Below are 14,120 nucleotides of genomic sequence, written 5' to 3' on the forward strand. Positions count from 1 at the left end.
ACAGGCAGCAGCTGTGGAAAAATGCACACAGGACATTTCAGGCGGAGACCCTTCCGCAGGACTGGAGAAAGAAAGATGAGGAGTAGACTTAAAAGGTCGGGGGAGGGGAGAGAGAAACACAAGGTGATAGGTGAAACGTTGAGGGGGGAGGCGGAGGTAAAAAGCTGTGAAGTTGAATGGTGAAAGAGATGCAGGGCTGGAGAAGGGCGAGGCTGATAGGAGAGGACAGAAAGGCCATGGAAGAAAGCAAAGGGGGAGGAGCACCGGCGGGAGATGCTGGGCAGGTGAAGAGATGAGGCAAGAGAGGGGAAAGGGGATGGGGAATGGTGGGGGATCACCATTGGAAGTTTGAGAAATCAATCTTGTTTGTGATCTGCACATTTTCTCTTGTTTATGTTCTGAGGAAGATGCAGTTTTACCAAGTGCCACAGGTACATCCCCTGCCGGGCCTTTTTGAAAATGAAGATTTAACTCCAATGAGATATCCTGTCCTCACAAGATCTCAAATTTCAAAATACAAAGTAAATTTATTATCAAAGTATATATTCTTAATGTCACCATACACCACCTCCAACATTCTGTGTGAGTACGCAATGGGTTGTTTGTGCTAACAATCTGCGGATGTGCTGGGGGCAGCCCACAAATGTTGCCATGCTTCCAGTGCCAACGTAGCTTGCCCACATTGTCAGCAGAACAACTCTGAGCCAACATTGAACAAGACAGATGCAACAAAGGCAAAACAAAACCCTTCCTGACACCCCAAACCCCCTCTGGTCTTTGTCCTCGTGCACCAACCAACCTTGGTCATGAACCCTGGGGATCACAGGCCTTCGACCTCAGTGCCTGTTATCCTGACTCCTGTCCCCGGGGATCCACCATCTAGACACGGCAACTGACCTCGGACCGCTGACCTCGAGCCCAGAAACCCTGCTTGTCCCTGGGCTCTGGAGGGATTCAGCCCCAGCAGGCGCACACTGATCAGAGTGGATGGGAATGAGGGCAGAAAAGAAGAAAGGACAGGAGGATGGAGATGAACACGGGGAGGAGGAAAGCAGAGTACACATGCCAGAGTTGACCCTTCATATTAGCCAAGTCCACCCTGGGAAAAAGTCTCAGGCTATCCACTCGATCTGTGCCTCTTATCATCTGATACATCTCTAGCAAGTCAGCACTCTTAATTGTTACCATTAGGATGGAGGTACAGAGGCCTGAAGGCACTCACTCAGTGATTCAGGAACAGCTTCTTCCCCTCTGCCACCCGATTCCTAAATGGACATTGAACCCGTGAATACTGCCTCATTTTTAAAAAGATATGTATTATTTCTGATTTAACACTATTTCTAATCTATTTAATATACAGTACATATACAGTTACTGTAATTTATTTTTTAAATGCTCTTTCTGTATTATCGTGTATCAGATTGAACTGCTGCTGCACAACACGTGATAATAAAGGTGAGCACCCACCGCTCTGTGACACCCCCCAATCCCACGTACTTTCCTCCATTCACACTAAAACGATGCCCTCTCTCATTAGTCATCTTCACTTTGGCTGTGAGCAGCAGACACAAAATGCTGGACGAACTCAGCAAGTCAGGCAGCATTGATGAAGGGGAATAAGGATTCAACGCTTCGGGCCGGGACCCTGCCCACTCTATTATGCCTCTTATCTTTTGCAACAAGCCACCTTTCATCCTCCTTCATTCCAAAGGGAAGAGCCCTAAAGTTGCTCAATCTATCATCATCAGCCATGCTCTTTAATCCAGGCAGCATCCTGGTCAATCTCCTCTGCACCCTCTCTAATCCAGACAGCATCCTGGTGAATCTCCTCTGTACCCTCTCTAATCCAGGCAGCATCCTGGTAAATCTCCTCTGCACCCTCTCTAATCCAGGCAGCATCCCGGTGAATCTCCTCTGCACCCTCTCTAATCCAGACAGCATCCTGGTGAATCTCCTCTGCACCCTCTCTAATCCAGGCAGCACGCTGGTGAATCTCCTCTGCACCCTCTCTAATCCAGGCAGCATCCTGGTGAATCTCCTCTGCACCCTCTCTAATCCAGACAGCACGCTGGTGAATCTCCTCTGCACCCTCTCTAATCCAGACAGCATCCTGGTGAATCTCCTCTGCACCCTCTCTAATCCAGGCAGCACGCTGGTGAATTTCCTCTGCACCCTCTCTAATCCAGGCAGCATCCTGGTGAATCTCCTCTGTACCCTCTCTAATCCAGGCAGCATCCTGGTGAATCTCCTCTGCACCCTCTCTAATCCAGGCAGCATCCTGGTGAATCTCCTCTGCACCCTCTCTAATCCACCCAGCATCCTGGTGAATCTCCTCTGCACCCTCTCTAATCCAGGCAGCATCCTGGTGAATCTCCTCTGCACCCTCTCTAATCCAGGCAGCACGCTGGTGAATCTCCTCTGCACCCTCTCTAATCCAGACAGCATCCTGGTGAATCTCCTCTGCACCCTCTCTAATCCAGACAGCATCCTGGTGAATCTCCTCTGCACCCTCTCTAATCCAGACAGCATCCTGGTGAATCTCCTCTGCACCCTCTCTAATCCAGGCAGCATCCTGGGGAATCTCCTCTGCACCCTCTCTAATCCAGACAGCATCCTGGTGAATCTCCTCTGTACCCTCTCTAATCCAGACAGCATCCTGGTGAATCTCCTCTGCACCCTCTCTAATCCAGACAGCATCCTGGTGAATCTCCTCTGCACCCTCTCTAATCCAGGCAGCATCCTGGTGAATCTCCTCTGCACCCTCTCTAATCCAGGCAGCATCCTGGTGAATCTCCTCTGCACCCTCTCTAATCCAGGCAGCATCCTGGTGAATATCCTCTGCACCCTCTCTAATTCAGGCAGCATCCTGGTGAATCTCCTCTGCACCCTCTCTCATTCAGGCAGCATCCTGGTGAATATCCTCTGCACCCTCTCTAATCCAGGCAGTTTGCATAGATTGGACATGTCACCTAAAACTGTGACAACCTTCTACAGACACACAGTGGAAAGTATTCCTGTCTGGTTACCTCATGGCCTGGTATGGAAGCACCAATGTCCAGGAATGGAAAGACTTACAGAAAAGCTTTGGATACAGCCCGGTCCATCACAGTCGGCTTCCTCATAACTAAGCACATCTACAAGGACAGCCGCCACAAGAAAGCCATATCCACTGCTAAGGATCCACACCATCCAAGTCATGCTCTTTTCTCATTACTACTACTAAGCAGGAAATACAGAAGCTTCAGCTCCCACACCACCAGGTCCAGGAACAGTTATTACCCCTCAACCATCAGGTCCCACACCACCAGGATCAGGAACAGTTATTACCCCTCAACCATCAGGTCCCACACCACCAGGTTCAGGAACAGTTATCACCCTTCAACCATCAGGTCCCACACCACCAGGTTCAGGAACAGTTATCACCCTTCAACCATCAGGTTCCACACCACCAGGGTCAGGAACAGTTATTACCCCTCAATCATCAGGTCCCACACCACCAGGGTCAGGAACAGTTATCACCCCTCAACCATCAGTTCCCACACCACCAGGTTCAGGAACAGTTATCACCCCTCAACCATCAGTTCCCACACCACCAGGTTCAGGAACAGTTATTACCCCTCAACCATCAGGTCCCACACCACCAGGTTCAGGAACAGTTATTACTCCTCAACCATCAGGTCCCACACCACCAGGGTCAGGAACAGTTATTACCCCTCAACCATCAGGTCCCACACCACCAGGTTCAGGAACTGTTATTACCCCTCAACCATCAGGTCCCACACCACCAGGTTCAGGAACAGTTATCACCCTTCAACCATCAGGTCCCACACCACCAGGGTCAGGAACAGTTATTACCTCTCAACCGTCAGGTCCCACACCACCAGGTTCAGGAACAGTTATCACCCTTCAACCATCAGGTCCCACTCCACCAGGTTCAGGAACAGTTATCACCCCTCAACCATCAGGTCCCACACCACCAGGTTCAGGAACAGTTATTACCCCTCAACCATCAGGTCCCACACCACCAGGGTCAGGAACAGTTATTACCTCTCAACCATCAGGTCCCACACCACCAGGTTCAGGAACAGTTATTACCCCTCAGCCATCAGGTCTCACAGCACCAGGGTCAGGAACAGTTATTACCCCTCAACCATCAGGTCCCACACCACCAGGGTCAGGAACAGTTATTACCTCTCAACCATCAGGTCCCACACCACCAGGGTCAGGAACAGTTATTACCCCTCAGCCATCAGGTCTCACACCACCAGGGTCAGGAACAGTTATTACCCCTCAACCATCAGGTCCCACACCACCAGGGTCAGGAACAGTTATTACCTCTCAACCATCAGGTCCCACACCACCAGGGTCAGGAACAGTTATTACCCCTCAGCCATCAGGTCTCACACCACCAGGGTCAGGAACAGTTATTACCCCTCAACCATCAGGTCCCACACCACCAGGGTCAGGAACAGTTATTACCTCTCAACCGTCAGGTCCCACACCACCAGGTTCAGGAACAGTTATCACCCCTCAACCATCAGGTCCCACACCACCAGGGTCAGGAACAGTTATTACCTCTCAACCGTCAGGTCCCACACCACCAGGTTCAGGAACAGTTATCACCCTTCAACTATCAGGTCCCACACCACCAGGTTCAGGAACAGTTATCACCCTTCAACCATCAGGTCCCACACCACCAGGTTCAGGAACAGTTATTACCCCTCAACCATCAGGTCCCACACCACCAGGGTCAGGAACAGTTATTACCCCTCAACCATCAGGTCCCACACCACCAGGGTCAGGAACAGTTATTACCTCTCAACCATCAGGTCCCACACCACCAGGGTCAGGAACAGTTATTGCCCCTCAACCATCAGGTCCCACACCACCAGGGTCAGGAACAGTTATTACCCCTCAATCATCAGGTCCCACACCACCAGGGTCAGGAACAGTTATTACCCCTCAGCCATCAGGTCTCACACCACCAGGGTCAGGAACAGTTAGTACCCCTCAACCATCAGGTCTCACACCACCAGGGTCAGGAACAGTTATTACTCCTCAACCATCAGGATCCTGAACCATCGTGGAGAACTTCACTCAACTCAACACTGAACTGATACCACAACCCTACACACTCCCTTTCAAGGACTCTACAATTCATATTCTCAGTATTATCTAACAGTGTGTTTCCTCCAAGTGCTCCAGTTTCCTCCCACAGCAGGGTAGTAGGTTAATTGGTGAAATGGGTGTAATTGGGTAGTGTGGAGGATGGGCTGGACGGTCCTGTTCTAACTCAAAAATAAATAATTCTGGGAGCCCCTGTAAATATTTACACACTCCCCAGACACTCCTGTAAATATTTACCCACATCCTCAGTACCCCTGTAAATACTGACAACCCCTCTCCCGGGATCCCCTGTAAATATCTACACACTCCCCAGACACTCCTGTAAATATTTACCCACATCCTCAGTACCCCTGTAAATACTGACAACCCCTCTCCCGGGATCCCCTGTAAATATCTACACACTCCCCAGACACTCCTGTAAATATTTACCCACATCCTCAGTACCCCTGTAAATACTGATGCACACCCCGGGACCTCCCAACAATCTCACTGGGAATCCCTGTAAATATTGATACCCTGAAAACACTGACACAAACCCCGGGAACCCAATAAATACCCACACACACTCACTGGAGCCCCTGTAAATACCAACACAAACCCTGACATACCCTGTAAGTACAGACACACTCACCAAGACCCCCTGTAAATACTGACTCACTCCCCAGAACCTCTGAAAATGCTGACACTGTTTAGTATACATCCTGTGAATAATGACACACTAAGCATCCTTCAAAGAAGCTGGCCCACCAATTATATTTTGAGCGATTATTGCTTTTATGTAACGGACCATCGGAAGAAGTGCTGAGATCTGGAACAGGATTATAAAACAAAAACGATTCTGTGTGTACTCTGGTCTCAGGCCGTAAAGAGGTACTGGGAGTGATATGTTTCATCATTCTGGTCTGAGTTAAAAGTCTAGCAGTGGCATTCCGATTGAGTTGAAGGTTGTCGATAGATTGCTTTGGAATAAATAAATTTCAGTAATCTAGGTTACGTGATTGATCTCAGCACTGGCTCGACTCAAACCCGTGTCCTAGCAGCTCTCACAAAGAAATCTGGAGCATTTTATGAGCACAACTCTCCTGATGAAGGGTCTCTACACGAAACGTCAACTGGTTATTCATTTCCATAGATGCTGCCTGACCTGCTGAGTTCCTCCAGAATTTTGTGTGTGCGTTTCTGAGGCACTTTTATGCCTGAAATACTGTCAAGCAGACTAATGGAGGTGGAGCGAGTCATTTGGACACAAGGGAATTTTCCACACACTCGGGATGTTTTTCTCTGGAGTGCCGGGGACTGAGTGGACTCCTGATGGATGTTTAGCAGATTAGAGAGGCATAGAGTAGACAGTCCATATCCTTTGTCCCACCAGGGCCAAAATGTCTAATACTACAGGGCATTCCTTTAATGATGAAAGGGGTATTTACTGAGAGGGGTGTTCATTTAATAAGAGGGAATAAATTCAAAGGATTTTTTACACAAACACAAGAGATTCTGCTGTGCTGAAAACTTTGAGCAACACGCCCAATGTTTCTATGGAGGGAAACAAACAGTCATCTTACGGGCTGAGGCATTGACTGCATCGATGCTACCTGACCTGCTGAGTTCCTCCAGCATTTTGTGTGTTGTATTTTTTAAACACAGAGCGTGGTGGATGCCTGGAATGCGCCACCTGCGGTGGTGGCGGAGGCAGATATAAAAGAGGCATTTAAGACATTCTTGGATAGGTACATGAATGTGCAGAGACTGGAGGGATGTGAATAGCATGTAAAGAGAAGGAACTGGGATTAGGTTAATTAGCCCAGCACAACCCTACAATACTCCGAGCAACACACACAAAATGCTGGAGGAACTCAGCGAGCCAGACAGCGCTTGGGGAAAAGAGTACAGTCGACATTTTGGGTCGAGACCCTTCAGCAGGATTCCTACTCTGCACTCACACCTCTCCCAAACCCTCACCTCTCACACGAGCTCAACATACCTCACCACACTGTGGTGGAGGCGGAAACATGAGACGTTTAACAGATGTTTAGATAGGCAGATGATGGTGAGGAAAGTGGAGGGATATGGACATTGTGTAGGCAGAGAGATTAATTTAGTTGGCCATTTGATTACTAATTTAATTAGTTCAGCAAACTTTGTGGGATAAAGGGCCTGTCCCTGTTCTTGTGTTCGATGTATTTCAGAGACTCTTAAACAGGCGCATGGATGATAGAAAAATGGAGGGCTGTGCAGGAAGCAAGGGTTAAATTGATCTTGGAGTATTTTAATTAGCCCAGCACAATGCTTCATCACTCTGCACAAAGATTCCTGTATCTTTAAAACTGATTTTAAAGTTCTCTTGCTTGCTATGCTGCAGCTTTATAAAACTCTCCTGCACAGCCCTGGTATCGCATACAGTTCTAGTTGCCCCAATATAGCAAGGGTATCAAGGACAACAACCTTATCGTAATTGGTTTGAAGACTTGCATGCCTCAATGACCCAGAGATCTACAGACTGCTGGCTTTATGCTTTGGCGATTGGTAGAGTCACCATGCCAGGCAGGTCAAACAAAACTGTAGTGGACACAGCCATGAGGAATCCTAGAGAAGCTGGTCAAGGTCAGAGAGAGACAGAGGACCTTCATTGCTGCCCAAAACACCAGCTGCATAATGGGATTATAAGATTATGAGAGGCATAGATAGAGTAGACAGTCTTTTTGCCAGGGTGGGCATGTCTAATACCAGAGGGGATGCATTTAAGGTGAGAGGAGGTAATTTCAAAGGATGTGAGGGGTACATTTTGTTACACAGAGAGTGGAGGGTGTCTGGAATGCACTGCCTGGCACGGTGGTAAAGGCAGCTACATTAGAGACGTTTAGATAGGCACAGGAATGTGAGGAAAATGGAAGGATATGGACATTGTGTAGGCAAAGGGGATTAGTTTAATTGGTCACTTGATTATTAATTTAATTGGTTTGGCAGCACTTTGTGGGCCGAGGGTGCTGGACCGCACTGTGGTGTCTGTTCGATGTTTTTACCCTCTCAGTGTTCTGGGAGCGGAGTGATTACAGATTCCAGCAATTTCCAGCATCTGCAGATTTTCTCTTGTTTGTGATTACAGAATCGTTTTCGGTTTATTATCCTGTTCGTGCTCTCATATCTTCTCCCGCCGGTCTCTTAAATATAAATAATCTTTCAGTCGCTGCGGAGCTAACCGTTTGGTTTCCCGCTGCCTCCCTCTCCAAGCCCTGGCTGCAGCGAACCGTTCATTCAGCGGACAAGATCATTGGTTGTCAGCTACGGGCATTAAAAAACCAGTTCGTCGCCAGAGCGAAGAAAAGAGCTGGAAAAATTATTGCGGACCCCACCCTCCTTAGCAGATCGCCTTCAGGGAGACGCGTCTGTCACCACCAGATCTACACGTCATCTCTCAAGTTTCTTACCTGCAGCTTCTCAGCTGCTACACAACACTAAATGCTGGAATACCTCAGCAGGCTAGGCAGCATCTATGGGGAGGAAAAGTAAAAAGCCGCCGTTTCGGGCCGAGACCCTTCAGCAGACAGTACCGAGATGTACCCCAGGCTACTGTGGGAGGCGACAGAGGAGATTGCTGAGCCTCTGGCGATGATCTTTGCATCATCAGTGGGGACCGGAGAGGTTCCAGAGGATTGGAGAGTTGCGGATGTTGTTCATTTATTCGAGAAAGGGAGTAGAGATAGCCCAGGAAACTATTATAGACCAGTGAGTCTTACCTCAGTGGTTGGTAAGTTGATGGAGAGGATCCTGAGAGGCAGGATTTATGAATAAGGCTCTAAGAGTAATCCGGGAAATTATAGGCTGGTAAATTGTCAGTAGTAGGTAAATTATTGGAAGGAGTACTAAGAGATAGGATCTACAAGAATTTGGATAGACAGGGACTTACTAGGGAGAGTCAACATGGCTTTGTGCGTGGTAGGTCATGTTTAACCAATCTATTAGAGTTTTTCAAGGAAATTACCAGGAAAGCGGATGAATGGAAGGCAGTGGATGTTGTCTACATGGGCTTCAGTAAGGCCTTTGACAAGGTCCCGCATGGGAGGTTATTTAGGAAGATTCAGTCACTAGGTATACATGGTGAGGTAGTAAATTGGAATAGACATTGGCTCAATGGAAGAAGCCAGAGAGTGGTAGTGGAGGATTGCTACTCTGAGTGGAGGCCTGTGACTAGTGGTGTGCCACAGGGGTCAGTGCTGGGTCCATTGTTATTTGTCATCTATATCAATGATCTGGATGATAATGTGGCAAATTGGATCAGCAAATTTGCTGATGATACAAAGATTAGAGGTGTAGTGGACAGTGAGGAAGGTTTTCAAAGCTTGCAGAGGGATTTGGACCAGTTGGAGGAATGGGCTGAAAAATGGCAGATATAGTTTAATGTGGACAAGTGTGAGGTATTGCACTTTGGAAGGTCAAACCAAGGTAGAACATACAAGGTAAATGGTAGGACACTGAGGAGTGCAGTAGAACAGAGGGATCTGGGAGTACAGGTACATAATTCCCTAAAAGTGGCGTCACAAGTAGATAGGGTTGTAAAGAAAGCTTTTGGTACATTGGCCTTTATAAATCAAAGTATTGAGTATAAGAGTTGGAATGTAATGGTGAGGTTGTATAAGACATTGGTGAGACCGAATTTGGAGTATTGTGTGCAATTTTGGTCACCTAATTACAGGAAGGATATTAATAAGGTTGAAAGAGTGCAAAAAAGGTTTACAAGGATGTTGCCGGGACTTGAGAAACTGAGTTACAGAGAAAGGTTGAATAGGTTAGGACTTTATTCCCTGGAGTGTAGAAGAATGAGGGGTGATTTGATACAGGTGTATAAAATTATGATGGGTATAGATAGAGTGAATGCAAGCAGGCTTTTTCCACTGAGACTAGGGGAGAAAAACACCAGAGGACATGGGTTAAGGGTGAAGGGGGAAAAGTTTAAAGGGAACATTGGGGGAGGGGCTTCTTCGTGCAGAGAGTGGTGGCCGTGTGGAATGAGCTGCCAGATGAAGCGGTGAATGCAGGCTCACTTTTGACATTTAAGAAAAACTTGGACAGGTACATGGATGAGAGGGGTTTGGAGGGATATGGACTAGGAGCAGATCAGTGGGACTAGGCAGAAAAATGATTCAGCACAGCCAAGAAGGGCCAAAGGGCCTGTTTCTGTGCTGTAATGTTTTATGGTTCTAACATTTCAAGACATATAATATGATTAGGAATAGTCAGAACGGCTTTGTCAAGGGAAGGTCATGCCTTAAGAGCTTGACTAAATTTTTTGAGGATGTGACTAAACACATTGATGAAGAAAGAGCAGTAGATGTAGTGTATATGGATTTCAGCAAGGCATTTGATAAGGTACCCCATGGAAGGCTTATTGAGAAAGTAAGGAGGCATGGGATCCAAGGAGACATTGCTTTGTGGATCCAGAACTGGCTTGCCCACAGAAAGCAAAGAGTGGTTGTAGATGGGTCATTTTCTGCATGGAGGTTGGTGACCAGTGGTGTGCCTCAGGGATCTGTTCTGGGACCCTTACGCTTAGTGATTTTTATAAATGACCTGGATGAGGAAGTGGAGGGATGGGTTAGTAAGTTTGCTGATGACACAAAGGCTGGGGGTGTTGTGGATAGTGTGGAGGGCTGTCAGTTTACAACGGGACATTGATAGGATGCAAAACTGGGCTGAGAAGTGGCAGATGTTCAACCCAGATAAGCATGAAGTGGTTCATTTTGGTAGGCCAAGTATGATACAGAGTATAGTATTAAAGATAAGACCCTTGGCAGTGTGGAGGATCAGAGGGATCTTGGGATCCAAGTCCATAGGATGTTCAAAGCAGTTGTGCAGGTTGACTCTGTGGTTAAGAAGGAATATGGTGTATTGGCCTTCATCGATCATGGAATTGAATTTAGGAGCCAAGAGGTAATGTTCCAATAGGACCCTGGTCAGACCCCACTTGGAGTACTGTGCTCAGTTCTGGTCACCTCACAACAGGAAGGATGTGGGAGCCATAGAAAGGGTGCGGAGGAGATTTACAAGGATGTTGCCTGGATTCAAGGCTTCAAGCGGACAGAAATGAATATTCAAGGATATACATCTTATCGAAAGGACAGACTGACTGGCAGGGGGGGGGGGTGGCTCTGTTGGTGAGGAATGATATTCAGTCCCTTGCGAGGGGGGCATAGAATCAGGGGATGTAGAGTCAGTATGGATAGAACTGAGAAATTCTAAGGGTAGAAAGACCCTAGTGGGAGTTATCCGCAGGCCCCCAAAAAGCAGTCTGGATGTAGGGTGTAATGAATGTTGAATGAAGAGTTAAAATTGGCGTGTCGCAAAGGTAATGATACAGTTGTCACGGGGGATTTCAACATGCAGGTAGACTGGGAGAATCAGGATGATACTGGACCCCAAGAAAGGGAGTTTGTGGAGTGCCTCCGAGATGGATTCTTAGAACAGCTTGTACTGGAGCCTACCAGGGAGAAGGCAATTCTAGATTTAGTGTTGTGCAATGAACCGGATTTGATCAGGGACCATGAGGTAAAGGAACCATTAGGAGGTAGTGACCATAATATGATATGTTTTAACCTACAATTTGAGAAGGAGAAGGGAAAATCGGATGCGTCAGTATTACAGTTGAACAAAGGGAACTATGGAGCTATGAGGGAGGAGCTGGCCAAAGTTCAATGGAACAATACCCTAGCAGGGAAGACAGTGGAACAACAATGGCAGGTATTTCTGGGAATAATGCAGAAGGTGCAGGATCGGTTCATTCCAAAGAGGAAGAAAGATCCTAAGGGGAGTAAGGGGCGGCCGTGGCTGATGAGGGAAGTAAAGGGCAGTATAAAAATAAAAGAGAAGAAGTATAACATAGCAAATATGAGCGGGAAACCGGAGGACTGGGAAGCTTTTAAAGAGCAACAGAAAATAACAAAAAAGGCAATACGCCAAGAAAAAATGAGGTACGAAGGTAAACTAGCCAAGAATATAAAGGAGGATAGTAAAAGCTTCTTTAGGTATGTGAATAGCAAAAAAAATAGTTAAGACCAAAATTGGGCCATTGAAGACAGAAATAGGTGAATTTATTATGGGGAACAAGGAAATGGCAGATGAGTTGAACCGGTACTTTGGATCTGTCTTCACCAGGGAAGACACAAACAATCTCCCAGGTGTAATAGTGGTCAAAGGAACTAGGGTAAAGGATGAACTGAAGGAAATTTATATTAGGCAAGAAACGGTGTTGGATAGACTGTTGAGTCTGAAGGCTGATAAGTCCCCGGGACCTGATGGTCTGCATCCCAGGGTACTTAAAGAGGTGGCTCTAGAAATCGTGGACGCATTGGTAATCATTTTCCAATGTTCTATAGATTCAGGAACAGTCACTGCTGATGGGAGGGTGGCTAATTTTGATATGTTCTTGATTAGACAGGGTGTCAAAGGTTACGGGGACAAGGCGGGGGGGGGGGGGTTGATGGTTATAGTGAGGTAGTGTACATGGGTTCTTTGTCCATTCAGAAATCAGATGGGGGAGAGGAAGAAACTGTTCCTGAATCATTGAGTATGTGTCTTCAGGTTCGTTTACTTCCCTCCTGATGGTAACAGTGAGAAGAGGGCACGTTCTGGATGATGCGTTGAAAATGCTTTACAGGGATAATAAATCAGCCAGCATGGAATGGCGGGGCAGACACGATGGGCCGAATGGCCCAATTCTGCTCCTATGTCTGATGGTTATGGTCTAAAACACCTTTGAAATACATGGTACGTGGGAATATTACACTCTATAAATAAATCATTCATGTCGTTATTATTACTGTGGAGTGAAGAGCGTATTCCTGTGCTGGATTTTTTAAATGTTCCATGACACACAACCGCTCTGGATAATGCCCGGTACATTCGCCTCTGTCCCGGATTTTACTCCATAGATCGACACATCTACAGAGGGAGCGCCGCACAACGGACGAACATTACCGAGGAAGCGCCGTATAACGGACGAACATTGTCGAGGGAGCGCCGCAGCGGACGAACAATATAGAGGGAGCGCCGCACAACGGACGAGCATTGACGAGGGAGCGTCGCACGTGTGGAGGGTGCGTTCCAGTGACGGGGGCTGTTCTGAAGAAACGCCTCGCTATCCGGGGCGCAGCCTCCCATCCGAATGGACAACTGCCCGCCCACCCCCACCACCCGCAACAGAAGAGAAGATACATTGAAGGCCATTCCTTCCCAGGATAGCTGGTTTCATCACCGCCTCCACACAGGATCGGACAAAGCTGCCGGAAGCTGTAAACTCCATCACGGGCACCAGCCTCCCCAGCATCTGGGACATCTTCAAACCGTGATGACTCAAAAAGGCGGCATCCTTCATCAAGGACCCCCACCACCCAGGACATGCCCCCTTCTCACTGATACCATCAGGACGGAAATACACGAACCTCAAGTCACACACTCAACAACTTCTTCCCCTCCGCCATCAGATTTCTGAATGGACAACGAACCCATGTACACCACCTCACTGTTTTTCTTTATTTTTGCTCTCTTTCTGTACTCATTTACTTTCATATCTCTCTCTCTCTCTCTCTCTCTCTCTCTCTCTCTCATTGTAATTTGTAGTACTGTTGCTGCAGATCAACAGGTTTCATTTTCATTGATTCTGACCGGTGGCCTATCAGTTTCCCTCAGCCTAATCGATATTAACCAGATTCTGACCCTGACCCGTCACAACCCGCATCAACCAGCTCATAACCGCCGCATCTCCTCTCTTTTGGTGGGATCTTGCCGTGCCCAATTCAAGCTGCCACGTTACCTGCACTTCATTGGAGGTTGGAGGGCAGAGCTTGTCCGTTGCGGGCAGCGCCGGGTGACAGCAACTCCGTCTCCCAGCGCCGAGAACGGGCAGGCTCCCACATCCAGGGCTATAGCCTCGACAAAGACCATATATACCTCTCCTCACGGGATCATCAACCGCGCGCTGACACTTTATGCCCCTCAAGGCA

At 47.7% G+C, this 14,120-nt stretch overlaps 1 protein-coding gene across 4 annotated transcripts in view; it reads right to left on the reverse strand.

The window, feature by feature from the left end:
* slc2a2 (solute carrier family 2 member 2) overlaps positions 1–14,120 on the reverse strand; it is an 80,161-nt gene that overhangs the window by 65,799 nt on the left and 242 nt on the right. The gene's annotated exons all lie outside the window — the stretch shown is intronic.

This window comes from Hypanus sabinus, chromosome 2 (genome assembly GCF_030144855.1).
Source record: "Hypanus sabinus isolate sHypSab1 chromosome 2, sHypSab1.hap1, whole genome shotgun sequence".
NCBI lineage: Eukaryota > Metazoa > Chordata > Chondrichthyes > Myliobatiformes > Dasyatidae > Hypanus > Hypanus sabinus.